Here is a 13,439-nt window from a genome sequence, read left to right as displayed (position 1 = left end):
GGGAAGAAAACCTGGCATCTCAGAGAGACCAAGGTTCCAATTCCACCTCACTGCATCGAGCTGCAATTGTGGGCAAGTCACTGCCTTCATGAGCCTTGAGGACCTCTCGGGTACTATGGAGAATATTCCTGTTGCTCTTGGGGTTTGTGAGGATTAGGAGAAATGTTCACGGAGCACCTGGCACCTAGAGTTGATGCTCTCCAACTGGCCAAATGAATCCTCAAGGCTGGAGACTCCACCTCCTCAGTGCGTCCAGGCAGGGCCTGGCCCTCCCTCTTCACTCTCCACCATTTTTTTTTTAATCTTCTTGGTGGCCCTTTCTCCCCTCTCCCCTGGGCCCCTTTCTCTCTTGCACCAGTTAAAGGATCAAAGGAGTCAATAAACTCATCCACTCTAAGGTAAAAGTAACTGATGTCCTTAAAAGCTCTACTCTTGCTGAAGGGATTGCGATTTTCTCAAGGAAATAAAAGGTTTAATTATTCTAAATCCAAAGCTTTGGATCTGTAATGGGGGAGGTGTCCAATAAAGCAGAGAGGTGCTCCCCAAATCTTTACTAAGAAGTCCCGGCTTCTTTGCATTTCTCGACACCTCATATCTACTCTCTCTCTTGCTCAGGTTCGAGATCTGTCACAGAGGCAGGTGTTACATTCACTAAACAACTATTTATTGATCAGTTCCTGTACAGCAGGTACTGTGTGAAGCTTTGGGTTTATAGTGGTGAGCAAAATAGACACAGTTCCTGCCCTAATTGAATTTAAAAGCCAGTGGGGGTGACAGTTATTAAACAAAAGGTAGCCCTTCTAATTCCCATCCTTGGTAGACTCTGGAGGAAATGAACAGGGGGCCTGAAGAACAAAGGGCGGAATTTAAATGGGGGTGGGGACTTGAGGTGTCTAGGTGAAGGAAAGTGAGGAGTGAACGCAGTGAAGAGTGAGAAGGAGGGTATCCCTGGCAGAGGGAAGTGCTGTTCAAGGGCTTGGAGGCAGGAAGGAGCCTGGTGTCTCTGGAGGTGAAATGATTAGACTGTGAGAGCTCTGAGATCAGTTTATCTTGGTTTAAATGGACTAATTGAGGGGTAACTGTAGGCAGTTGGGGTGGGCTGCAGGAGGTGGTCACGAGGAGTGTGCCCTGGAGGGGTTCATCCTCCCTGTACCCCCTACCCTCCTCCCCTCTTCCATGAGTTTAGTGGTGGATCCTCTACCACCCGCTTTTGCCATGATGTTCTGCCTCACCTGAGGCCCAGAGTAATGGAGTTGGCCTATCACGGACTGAGACTGTGAGCCCCAAATAAACTTTTCCTCTCCTGATTTGGGTATTTTGGTTACAGTGACAAAAAGCTAACACAGAAATTGGCCTGAGAATTGGGGTTAGTGCCGACTAACCTGATGACATGGCTCAGAAGGCTTTGGAGCTGGCACCAAGGGGGTGCACTATGTATTTCTTAGAGTTGCCAGCCGGAAAAGCTTTAGAATGTTGTAAGCAGAGCTTAATGGACAATTCTGGTTGCAGTCCAGAAGATGAGAATGCCGATAAGAATTTGGATTGTGCTCCTGAGGCTTCAGAGGAAAAATAAAGACTCTATTGGATATTAGATAAGAGGCCATTCATTTTCTATTCTGGCAAAGAACTTATCTACATTTTGCCCATACCCTGAGGCTTTGTGTGAGGCTTAGTTAAAAGGTGATGGTCTAATTAATTTGGAAAAAAATTCAAGGCAATCTATATTCAGTTGGTGGCATGGATATTGCTGGTAGTTTTTAAAAAGCCAGGTGTCTTGTGAGAATCAAGAGTAGAAAGTAGAGCCAGGGCTGGGGCTGTAGCTCAATGGCAGAGCACTTGCCTCGCATTTGTAAGGCACTGGGTTCGATCTTCAGCACTACGTGAAATTAAACAAATAAAATAAAGGCATTCTGTTAATCTACAACTACAAAAAGAAAAAAAAAAAAAGAAAGTAGAGCTAAAGGATTTAAAAAGCTTACTATGACCAGAAAAGTGCTTGTAAAACTGGGGCCAAGAAAGGTGGCTTGTCGAAGAGATTAAGGCCCCACAGAGAGGCTAAGTACTTGGCAGAGAGACAATAGGAAAGGTGGCTTGAAGATATCCCAGGAATTTGCAAGACCACACAAACTGCATGCTCTCAAGGGTGTAGAAGGGAAAATTCCCTTGAAAAGAGACCATGGGGTGCCCTACTTACATAGCAGGGCCTAGAAATATGTTCTTCTCTACTGAGCCCCCCAGGTACTCAGAGGCCAGTGAAGCTGTGACTCCAGGGAGCTCAGCTACTGAGTGAGTTGGCAGCAGATCTTAGCATCATCCACATGGTGCTGGTTCTGCAGGAATGCAGGTTGCTGCAATTAAGGGGTCATGGAGCTTCTACTAAGATTTCAAAAGAAGGCCTGGGAGGCCAGGCAAAGTGTAGCAGGGTCAGAATCCCCACAGGATATCCCATAGGGGGCAATATTTAAAGTTGTAAAGGCAAAACTGAAGCTGGAATGGAGACCTCAGGAATTAAGAGAGATACCAGAAATGTAGACTGTCTGCTGAGGAAAGCTGCTGGTCCTGGAGACAGCCAGGCTACAGAAGAACACAGTATACTGCCTCTACAAGGCTAAACATCAGGGATGCCCCGTCCTTTTGGAGAGCACATCATGGGGCCATGTGTCTCAGATGCTGTATTTGGAATTATGGATAAAGTTAGGGACCTGCTTGTCCTGCTGGGTTTTGCTCTTGTTTTTGTTCCATCCCTTCTTTCTATACCCTATTCCTCCCATTTGGAAAGGGTATGTTTACTTCGTGCGGCTATATATTGGATGTATGTAACTTGCTTTTGATTTTTACAGGGGCTCATAGCCAAGAATTTGCCTTGAGTCACAGAGGAGACTTTGCACTTGAACTTTTCGGTAATGCTGGAACTGCTAGGAAGATGGGATCCTTGGAGGTGGACTAAATACATTTTGTATTATGAGATAGACATGAACTTTTGGGGAACAGGGGTGGAATGTTAGTGTTTGGATATGAAGTGTCCTCAAAAATCTCCTGTGTTACTGCGGCAATGTTTAGAGGTGAAATGATTGGATTGTGAGAGCTGTAGATTGATCGATCCCTTTTGGTTTGAATGAATTGGGTGGTAACTGTAGGCAGATGTGGCATGGCTGGAGGGAGTGGGTCACGGGGATTGTGACCTGAAGGGATTCCTCTTCCTTCTGACTCTTTCCCCTTCTCCTCTCTCTCTGTTTCCTGGCTTCCATGAATTGAATAGCACTCCTCCACCAGACCCTTCCACCATGAAGTTCTGCCTCACTTGGACCCGGAGCAATGGAGTTGGCCTACCATGGACTGAAAGCATGAAACCCAAATAAATTTTTCCTTCTCCGAGTTATTCCTTTCAGATATTTTGGTCACAGTGGCGAAAGAGTTTCTCATACACCCACTTTAGGGGAAGAAAGGAACAGGCCAACCAGAAAGAGGGGCAGAGGAGAATTTAGGACTCATCGTCAGAAAAGCCAGTTTGGTTCTGTTTCTTCTAATTGTTAAATTAGTGATCTGAGACTAGTTTCCTCATATCCAATGAGGTGCACTGTATATTTCTTGTTGACCTCTCCATCTTTCTCTGCCCTGCTCTGGACCCCAAAAGGTTGACCTATAGGGATTCTGTGTTATCTTTCCATCACCATGACAAATTACCTGAGAAAAATTGACTTAAAAGGAAGAAAATATTTATTTTGATTCATGGTTTCAGTCCATGGTTGCTTTTTCCTGTTGCTTTGGGCCTGTGGCACAGGATAAAATTATGATATCATGAATGCATGATAGAGGAAGATTGTTAACTTCCTGGTGGCTGGGAATCAAAGAAACAGGAAGGGGCCAGTCTTCCATATCCTCTCAAGGGGATGTCCCCAGTGACCTAACTTCCTTCCAGTAGGCCCCACCTCCTTTAAGTTTCACCAACTCACAACAGAACCATCATCAGGGGAATCAAGCCTACAACACATATCCTGTAAGAAGTATTTAAGATCCAAACCAGAATAGACTACATTAACGGGATCCTTTACCTCTGCCTGGCTGATTGGAAGAACCCATATAGAGATTGGCTGGCAGGAGAAGAATGAGGTTAAGTTACTTATTTCCCTTGGTCTCTTCTGGTTGGGCTATGGTTTGTCTATTCCAATCTTACGTTCCATTCTTACAGCTCCTGATTCCAGGTTCTGGTGACTTCTCCCTCCCAGATACCATTAGCCTAATAAGGGAAATGGCTCCTGGCTCTTGCTGGTCCCAAGTGTTTTGTTACTTCCTTGTTACTTCCCCTCACCCAGCCCATGTGTTTAAAACGAGTTCCCTCGGTGAGTGTGATAGTTAATTTTATGTATCAACTTGATTGGGCCATGAAGTGCCCAGATAGTTATCCAAACGTGATTCTGGTGTTTCTGGATGAAATTAACATTTAAATCAGTAAACTAGTAAAGCAGATTGCCCTCCCTAATGTCATGGGCCTCATCCAATCAATTGAAGATCTGAATAGAACAAAAATGCTAAAGAAGAGGGAACTTCCGCCCAACTGTCTTGAACTGGGACGTGAGACATCTGCTGTTAGATTGGAACTTATACTATCAGTTCTCTTGGGTCCCCCGTTTGCCAACTGCAGATCTTGGGGCATCCAGCTTCCATAACTGTGTGAGCCAATATCTAACCCACCCCTTTATATATAATGCACTGATTGGTTCCATTTCTTGGACTACTACAGTGTTCATCAAACGTTTACTGCCTCTTGCACAACTTCACTATCTCACAGGTACCTGCTAACTGTGACACTCATTGATTTAATACACAGGCAATGGAAAGAGAGCAGGGTAATGGATAAGAAGTAAAGGAAAGCAACTTGCTGCTCTGGGGATGGCCAAAGTACCCGTGTCTTTCATCTTCTAACTCTCTCTGCCTCTCTCCTTCTTTCTCTTTCTATCTCTCTCCCCCTCACCCTCCATCACCCCCAGGCCGTTACTGGGAAGTTAGGTTCAGGGAGAAGGGAGAGAGAGAATACTCATCTCCTGTACTGCTCCCATACATCTTCATGAACCCTTTACCTCTTATTTTCATTTTATTAAAACATAATTGGCATACAATAAACTGAACATATTTAAAGTGTACCATTTGATGAGTTTTGACATATGTATATGCAAGATAATGAACATATCCATCACCCCTTAAAATTTCTTTGTGCCCCTTTGAAATCCCTCTTGCATCCCACCCCCAATCCCAAGGCAACTACTGATCTGCTTTCTGTCACTATAGATTCATTTGCATTTCCTACAATTATATAAAAGGAAGCATACAGTCTGCACTCTTTCTGCCTGCCTTCTTTCACTCAGCATAATTATTTTGAGATCCATCTGTGTTGTAGTATATATCAATAGTTCATTCCTTTTCATTTTTGATAGTATCTCATTTTGTGAATATATCACAGTTTGTTTATCCATTCACCAATTGATGGACATTTGGGATATTTCCAATTTGGGACTATTACAAATAATGCTGCTGTGAACATTTGTGTAGAAGTCTTGCTATGGGTATGCACTTTCACTTCTCTTGAGTAAAATCCTAAGAGAGAAATGACTGGATCGTGTACTAGGTGGTTGTTTCAAGTTTTGAGAAACTGCCATACTGCTTTCCAAGTTAGTTGTACCATTTTATATTTCCCAAGAATGTATGAGAATTCCAACTGATTCATACCCTTGGCAACATTTACTGTGTTCAGACTTCTGGATTTTAGCCATTGCAAGAGATGTACAGTATCTCACTGTGGTTTTAATTTGCCATCCCCTGATGTATAATGATGTTGAATATCTTTTCATATGCTTCTTTTTTATCTGTATATCTTCTTTGGTGAAGTCAAACCTTTTACTCATTTTAAATTGAGTTATTTATGTTCTTATTTTTGAGTTTTGAGAGGTACTTATATATTATAGATACAAATCCTTCATTAAATAGATGATGTGGATATAGTTTCTCTGGGTCTGTAGCCTCTCCTTTCATTCTCTTAGCAGGGTCTTTGAAGAGCAGGAGTTTAAAATGCTGATGAAATTCAATTTACCAACTTGCTCTTTTATACAGTTGTAGCTAATAATTCTTTGCCTAACCCAAGATTATGAAGATGTTCTCTTATGGTTGCCTCTAGAAGTTTTAAGGTTTTGGATTTTACCTTTAATCTATGTACCCTTCTCAGTTGATTTTTGTAGATTGTCTCTGGAATAGATTAACAATTTGTGATTTTGCATGTGGATATCCACATGCTCTAAAACATTCAGCTGAACAGATGAAACTTTTTCCTCTGAATTGTCTTAAAATTTATCAAAAATCAACGTGTGTGTGTGTGTGTGTGTATGTAACATATTTAAGTCTATTTCTAAATTTGCTACATAGCCCTATTTATTTAGTCTTTCTACCTATGTCTCACAATTTTGATCAGTACAATTTTATAATAACTTTTAAAAGCAGGCAGTGCTAACCCTCTAACTTTGATGTTGTTTATCAATGTTTTATTGTCTATTTAAGGGGTTTTTTGGAATTTTCATAAAAAATTTTAGAATAAGTTTGTCAATTTCTACTAAAAAGCATATTGAGTTGTTAGTTACTAGTGCACTGAATCTACTGATGAGTTTGGAAAGAACTGGCATTTTAACAATATTGAATCTCCTAACTTGTGAAGAGGGTATACATGTCTGTTTATTGAAGTATCTAAAATTTTCCCTCAGCAATATTTCCCTTTTTGTTGTATTTGTCTTTTAAAATGTTGGAATATTTTGCTTTAAATATTTTACTTTTGATGCTATTTTAAGTATAGTTTTTAAAATCTCTGCTTTTGATTTTTCATTGTTAGTACACAAAATCAATTGATTTTTGCATATTTATTTCAGATATTTTAACCTTGATAAGCCCATTTATTAGTCCAGTAGTTTTTAGAAATTCTATTGGGTTTTTATATGAACAATCATGTCTGTGAATAAAGACAATTTTTCTCCTTCCTTTCCAATGTTGATTTCTTTTATTTTATTTTTACTCCTAATACTGCCTATGATTTTTAGTGTGATATTAAACAAGAGGAAATCCTTGTTATTCTTAATTTTGGTGCTGTATGTAGGGGGAAGCATGACTCTTTTTTAGAGATGCCTTTTATCAGGTTCAGGAAGTTCTATTCTTATTTTGGTGTGATTTTTTGTCTTGAATGGATTTTGAATTTTATCAAATGCTTTATGACATCTCTTGATAGCATGTGGGTTTTCTTTTTAATATCTGTTCCTACAGTGAATTAGATTGACAAAATTTGAGTGTTAAACCAACCTTGCATTCTTGGATTCAATCATACTAAGTCATAATTATTATTTTTTTCACATTTTTTTTCATATTATAAGATTCAACCTCCTAAAATTTTGTTTAGAATACTTTCATCTATGATATTGATGCATAGCTTTCTTTTTTGTACTATCTTTTCTGATTCCAATGTATGGGTAACACTGGCCTAATAGAGTGGATTGGAAAGTATTTCCTTCTTTTTAGTTATCTAGAATAGGAATTAAAATTTAGTACTGTTTTTCTTTAAATATTTGGTGGAGGTCACTAATGAACCAAACTGGTCTTTATATTTAGTGACTGTGTTACTGGCTTATGTATTTATTATACTTTTCCTCATTACTTTAGAGTATACTATTTACATAAAAATATTTTACTGCCAAACAATAGTCTGTGTTATGCCAGCAGCAGTGTCTAACATCTCTGTCTTTACAGCATCTTGATTGGATGAAGCAGGCACATGAGTGATTGACCTATATTTATTACAAGATTTTTAACTTTAAATTTAATTTCTTTAATAGATATAAATTGTTTTAGGTTATCAGTATCTTCTTTAGTGAGAGAGTTGGTAATTTCTATTTTTCAGTTCAGTTTTCTCCAGTTGCAGCATTTATTGGTATTCAGTTGTTTAGGATATGCCCATATTATTGTTCAATGTGGGATCTGTACAGTTGCAGTGTTTCTCATTATTTATGTTGGTAATTTGTGTTTCCTTTTCATTTTTACTGATCAGCTTGATTAAAGATTTACTGATTTTATTGATATTCTCAAAAAAGCAAATTTGGTTTCATTGATATTCTTTATTTTTTCTGTTTTTCATTTTATTGACTTCTGTTCTGATATTTATGAGTAAGTTTTATTCTACTGTTTAATTTGCTCTTTGTTTCTAAGTTTCTTAAGGTGGAGGTTGAGTTATCTGATTTGATGATTTTCTCATTCCTTATTTTCTAACACAGGCATTTAGTGCTATGAAACCCTCTTTCCTCCATCAAGTACTGCTTTAGTGGCTTCCCACAATTTTGATTAGGCTGTGTCTTATTTTTTTTATTGAGCTAAAAATACTTCCTAATTTCCATTTTGAGTTCTTCATGATCCATGAGTTATTTAGAAGTATGCTATTTATTTTCCAAGTATTTGGAGATTTTCCAGAGATACTTCTGTTATTAATTTCCAATTTTATCAAGTTAAATTGAGAAAACAGTTAGTCTTGCTGAACTTTTATATTTACTAAGACTTGTTTGTCATAGAAAATATGTTCCATCTTATGAGACTTTCTTTGTGCACTTGAAACAATTTGCATTATGCTATTGTTGGATGGAGAGTTCTATAGTATCAATAGGGTCAATTTGTTTGATACTGCTGTTCAAGTCTTCTATATTATTTTTTGCCTACTTGTCATAACAATTACTAAGTCATGCACTGCATAATTTAGTAACAACAAGAAAACAATATTTTGGTCAATGATGGACCATGTTTTGATGGTGGTCGCATAAGATTGGAATGAAGCTGAAAAATACTCAGTGATATTTTAGCAGCATAAAGTTATAGTGCAATGCATTAAACGTGTTTGTATTGATTCTGGTGCAGGTAAACCTCCTGTGCTGCCAGGTGCATAAAGGTATAACACATATATCCTTTATGATACTTAGTAATGAGAATAAGTGACTATGTTACTGGCTTATGTATTTACTACACTATACTTTTCCTCATTACTTTAGAGTGTACTACTTCTGTTTACATAAAAATAATTTACTGTAAAACAGTATTCTGTATTATGCGGGCAGCAGTGTCAAACATCTCTGTCTTTACAGCATCTTGATTGGATGAAGCAGCCACATGAGTGATTGACCTATATCATCTAGGTTTGTGTAAGTACTCGCTATGATATTCCTACAAGGTCAAAATTGCCTAATGAGGCATTTTTTAGGACATTTTATGTACTTGTCATTAAGAATCACATGAATATATTTTAATCTTTTACTGTAATTATGGATTTGTCCACTACTTCTTGTAGTTCTATCCGGTTTTGCTTTATGTCATTTGAGTTTCTTATTAGATACATAAATATTTAAAGATGCATGTCCTCTTAACAAATTAATATCCGTCTCATTATGAAATAACAGAAAAATCCCTAGTTTTATATATATATATATATTTTTTTGTTGTTTGTTTGTTTGTTTGTTTTTTTGCACTGAAGTTTACTTTGTCTGATATAACACAACCACTCTGGCTTTTTTTCTTTCTTTTTAACAGTTTTATTGAGACATGTTACCCAGTGTAAATTCACCCATTTTAAGTATACAGTTCAATGGCTTTTAGTATATTTAGAATTGTGCAGCTATCATATAATCTAGTGTTAAAACATTTTTATTATCCTTAAAGAAAATCTAACATTCATTAGCAGCCACCCCCAATTCCTTTTTCCTCCCACCTTCAACCTTAAGCAATCATTTTTATGTTTTATAGATATGCCTATTCTGGGCATTTCATATAAATGGAGTCATACAATATATGGTCATTATATTTGTTGTCTTAGAAATGAATATTTATTTATTTATTTTTGGTACTAAGGATTGAACCCAGGGATGCTTACCCACTGATACACATCCCTAGGCCTTTTTAAATATTTTATTTAGATACAATAAAGGTCTCACTGAGTCACTTAGGGCCTCCCTCAGTTGCTGAGGCTGGCTTGGAACTTGCAATCCTTCTGCCTCAGCCTCCCAAGCTGCTGGGATTACAGGCATGTGCCACTGCACCCAGCTTAGAAACAATGTTATTTATTTATTTTTATTTTTTAGTTGTAGTTGGACACAATACTTTATTTATTTATTTTTATGTGGTGCTGAGGATTGAACCCAGGACCTTGCACATGCTAGGTGAGTGCTCTACTGTTGAGCCACAACCCCAGCCCCTAGAAACAATGTTTAATGAAATTTTTATTTTGACATAATTGCAGTTATCTTCAAATTCATATACACTTTCAAGAAATAGTTCAGAGAGGTCACATGTATTTTTCAATCAGTTTCTCCCAATTTGAATACACTATCACAGCTTGTACGTCACACAATCAAGACGCAAAACAGTTTCATTGCCACAGGATTCCTCATGTTGGTTTTTTTTTTTTTTTACAGCCACACCCACTCCTCTTTAGGCTTTGACAACCACTAATCTATTCTTCATTTCTACAATTTTGTCATTTCAAGAGTGCCACATGAATGGCATCATGCTGGGTCTAACTTTTGGGACTGGCTGTTTTTCACCCACCATGATTCCCTGAAGGAATGGGTTTGTTCTTTTTTGTTGCTGAGTAGTGTTCCATGGTATGGATCTACCATGGTTATTTAACCATTCATTTGCTGGAAGACATCTTATTTTTCTGGCCTATAACTATTATGAATATGGCTGCTATTCATATACAGATTTTTGTGTGAGTAACAGTCCTCCTTTCTCTGAGATAAATACTCAAGAGTCCAATTGCTGAGTTGTACGGTAGTCATAAGGTAGCTTAAAAAAACACAACAAAACTGCTAAACAGGTTTCTAGAGTGTCTTGCCTTTGAACACATCCATCAGTAATGTGTAAGTCATCCAGTTTCTCTACATTCTCATCTGCATTTGATATTGTCGCTATCTTTTCAATTTTAGCCATTTTTGACAGTTTTAGCCATTTCAATGAGTATGTAGTGATATTTCACTGTCGTTTTAATTTGCATTTCCTTAAAGGGTAATGATGTTGAACATTTTTTCATGTGCTTGTTTTCCATCTGTATATCCTCAATGGGGAAATGCCTCTCCATGTCTTTTGCCTATTTTCTAATTGGATTTTTTTTAACCGTTAAGTTTTGAAGGTTCTTCATATATTCTAGATAGGGTCCTTTGTTACACATGTACTTTGTAGACATACTTATTCTGTAGTTTTTCTTCTCAATCATTTTATGAAGTCTTCTGAAGAGCAAAAGATTTTTTAAATTAAATTCAGTTTATCAAATTTTCATTTTTCAACCTTCTTTTAGTATCAAGTTTAAGAACTCTTTGCCTAGCCTTAGTTATTCTTCCCCCTTTCCCCTAAATATTTTGTAGTTTTACATTTCACATTTAATTCTGTGATCCACTTCAATTACTTTCTGTATAAGGTGTAAGATTTAGGTCAAGGCTCTTTTTGTTTGCCTATGGATGTCCAATGTCTCCAATACCATTTGTTGAAAAGGCTATTTTTCCTCCATTCAATTGCTTTTGCACCTTTGTCATAAATCAATTCAGCATATTTGTGTGGATCTATTTCTGGATTCTCTTTTCTGTTCCATTTATCTTTGTGTCTATCTCTCTGCCAATATCACATAGACTTGATTATTATAGCTCTATTAGTGTAGAAATCAAGTAGGCTGATTCTTTCCTCTTCTTCTTTTTTTAAAATTAAAGCTATTCTAGTTCATTTATCTTTCAATATAAATTTCAGAATAGTCTTTTCTGTACCTATATAAATGTTACTAGGATTTTGGTAGAAATTCTGTTAAATCAATGTATAAATTTAGGGAGAATTGATATTTTTATTCATTTCTGTTGAGCCTTCTAATCCATGAACACTGATGTCTTACCATTTGCTTAGATCTGGTTGATTGAGTTCATCAACAAGAGTAGTTTTTAACATGTAAGTACTGTATATGTTTTGTTTGATTTACAACTAAGTATTTCTTTTTATAAGTGATTTTAAATGGTATTGTATTTTTAATTTTGATTCCATGTGTTTATTTCTAGCACATAGAAATATAATTGACTTGTATATCTTATACACTACAATCTTACTAAGCTTATTAATTCTAAGAGTTTTTTGTAGAATCCTTGGGATTTCTACATAGTTGGTCATGTCATTGATAGGGAATTTTCTTTCTTTCTTTTCCAAATGCATATGTAGTTTAATTCCTTTTCTTGCCTTATTACACTGGCTAAGAGCTTCCAGTCACATGTTGATTGAGAGTGTTGGGAGTGGAGAGCCTTTCTTTATATTCAATTCTGGGGGAAAGCATTTACTTGCCTACAATTTAGTATAATGCTACTGGTTAATTATAGGATTTTTTTTGCACTCTTTTATTTAAAGAAGGAAGTTTTCCACCTTACAATTTCTCTGAGATTTTTAAAAATTATAAATGAACATGAAATTTTGTCAAGTGTTTTTTTCTGTTTTGATTGCTGTGATCACATGATTTTACTTCTTTAGACTTCAGCCTGGTAGACAATCTATGGAAAGCAGAAGTCATGATACTAAAGGTAAAGTACAATTCAGAGCAAGGAAAATGATCAGAGATAGAAAAAGTCATGATATAATAATAGTAGAGTTAGTCTATTAGGAAGACACTTAGCAATCCTTAAAGGATATGACTCAAACAACAAGGATAGCTACTGAGGTCATGGCGGCCAGGAAGCAGAGAGAGAAGGGGAAGGGACCAGGGACTAAGTGTACCCTCCCATGACATGCCCCCAGTGACCTTCTTGTTCTAACTAGGCCCCACCACCTAGTGTCTACATCTCATTATAATGTCATCAAATTATTAATCCATCAATGGATGAGCCCATTGATGAAGTCAGAGCCCTTATGATCCAATACTTCCAGAGAGTTCCTCCTGTGAACAATGCTGCCTTGAAATCAAGACTTTGACACATGAGGTTTTAGGGGAAATTCCAGATCCAAACCTTAAGAGTTTTATATGTCTCTAAGATTCCATTCATTTTTAAAAATCTATATTCTTGATTCTTGAAATGATTCCATTTTATTTTATTAACTGAAAAATTATTTTATTTTATTGGCTATTTTGGGGCTTATAATACCTTCATCTCATCATAGTTTACTATCAAGAAATATTATACCATTTAAAATATGGTATAAGAATGTAACAGTAGTATCCCTTCCATTTTTGTGTTATTAACATCACAAATTTTTACCTATGTTATCAATTTTGTACTCTATTGCCATTGTTTTTGTTAAATGAATTATTTTATACAGATATTTAAGCAAAAGGGAAGCATATTTACCACCCCGTTATCATTTCTGGAGTCTTTTCATTCTTTTGTGCAGACCCATATTTTCCTCTGGTGTCTGGA

The 13,439-nt window shown here is 36.9% G+C and overlaps 1 long non-coding RNA gene across 3 annotated transcripts in view; it reads left to right on the top strand.

Annotated features, from left to right (window-relative positions):
• Positions 1-13,439, top strand: part of LOC106144972 (uncharacterized) — a 46,123-nt gene that overhangs the window by 18,423 nt on the left and 14,261 nt on the right. For all 3 annotated transcript variants that reach the window (XR_013437912.1, XR_013437911.1, XR_013437910.1), the window contains exon 4: positions 9,153-9,209. This is a non-coding gene — a long non-coding RNA (uncharacterized LOC106144972). The remainder of the gene's footprint in view (positions 1-9,152; positions 9,210-13,439) is intronic.

The sequence above is a fragment of the Ictidomys tridecemlineatus genome, chromosome 4 (assembly GCF_052094955.1).
Source record: "Ictidomys tridecemlineatus isolate mIctTri1 chromosome 4, mIctTri1.hap1, whole genome shotgun sequence".
In the NCBI taxonomy this organism is placed as follows: Eukaryota; Metazoa; Chordata; class Mammalia; order Rodentia; family Sciuridae; genus Ictidomys; species Ictidomys tridecemlineatus.
This window is presented reverse-complemented; position numbering and strand designations above follow the sequence as displayed.